The sequence below is a fragment of the Oncorhynchus gorbuscha genome, linkage group LG12 (genome assembly GCF_021184085.1).
Source record: "Oncorhynchus gorbuscha isolate QuinsamMale2020 ecotype Even-year linkage group LG12, OgorEven_v1.0, whole genome shotgun sequence".
NCBI classification, from domain to species: domain Eukaryota; kingdom Metazoa; phylum Chordata; class Actinopteri; order Salmoniformes; family Salmonidae; genus Oncorhynchus; species Oncorhynchus gorbuscha.
Window position 1 is genome coordinate 5374006 of NC_060184.1, and position 1563 is coordinate 5375568.

Sequence of the window (1563 nt, forward strand, 5' to 3'; positions counted from 1 at the left end):
TGGCAGGGGGGAAGTTCCAAATCCAACACTGTTGCCGGAGGTCTGAGTGGCAAACAGCAAGGTTCCGTACAAACCTGTGCTTGTTGCAAACTAAATGCTAACTATAAGCAAGAGGACATAATGTGTTTTAATAAAAGCGTCCATTCTTAGAATTTTAAAAAGTGGTTCTATATAGAATCTTCTGGTCAATTCAAAGTGTAACTGCCATTCTGATTCAAAAACAAACGAGGAAGCAAGAGGAGGAAGCAAGAGGAGGAAGCAAGAGGGGGAAGCAAGAGGAGGAAGCAAGAGGGGGAAGCAAGAGGAGGAAGCAAGAGGAGGAAGCAAGAGGAGGAAGCAAGAGGAGGACGGTGGTAGAATCAACTTGCAAGTAGCCTACCCAAATACTGTAGATGAAGCCAAAGTAATATGACAAATTAGAGGCTAGATACAGTAAATTAAGTTAAAACTTGGGCATGTTTGTAAACTAAGTAGCAAATTTCGCTAGATTGACAGAAAACGGCAGCCAACTCTTTCAAATGAACATAATGTTTTTATGATATGACAGTTAGAGCTCCAGACCCAAACTGACATTGGCAATTAGCTAATTGTTCCTTTTATTTCAGTGTGGAGTCAGATGATGGGACTGTGTTTCATGAAGCCATTAGGAGACTGTTGCTGACTGAGAGGAGGTATGTTTGAATGATTTAGAATCAATTATGGTTAATACGTCTTGGTGATTAATAGCCTCGTAAATTATTACATGACTTTTAACTAATGATCTTTATGTTTCGCTCAGTCTAGCAGTAAGCCAGAACTATCAGAGGCAGAGGATCTGTCTTTTGGTTGCTACTGACAACAACTGGATGGAAGTTGTTCTTCTACATCATAATACTTATATGTCTGTGTAGCATTTAGTCTCCACTTAGTCTCCACTTAGTCTCCACTTAGTCTCCACTTAGTCTCCACTTAGTCTCCATTTAGTCTCCACTTAGTCTCCACTTAGTCTCCATTTAGTCTCCATTTAGTCTCCACTTAGTCTCCATTTAGTCTCCATTTAGTCTCCATTTAGTCTCCATTTAGTCTCCATTTAGTCTCCACTTAGTCTCCATTTAGTCTCCACTTAGTCTCCATTTAGTCTCCATTTAGTCTCCATTTAGTCTCCATTTAGTCTCCATTTAGTCTCCACTTAGTCTCCATTTAGTCTCCACTTAGTCTCCATTTAGTCTCCATTTAGTCTCCATTTAGTCTCCATTTAGTCTCCATTTAGTCTCCATTTAGTCTCCATTTAGTCTCCACTTAGTCTCCACTTAGTCTCCATTTAGTCTCCATTTAGTCTCCACTTAGTCTCCATTTAGTCTCCATTTAGTCTCCATTTAGTCTCCATTTAGTCTCCACTTAGTCTCCACTTAGTCTCCATTTAGTCTCCATTTAGTCTCCATTTAGTCTCCATTTAGTCTCCACTTAGTCTCCACTTAGGCTTCACTTTGCTCCATATTAACTAATGTTTATTGCTGCAGATTCATTTATTTTTAAGGCTCCAGATTAACTAGTGTTTATTTCTAAAGATGAACTCATGTTGTT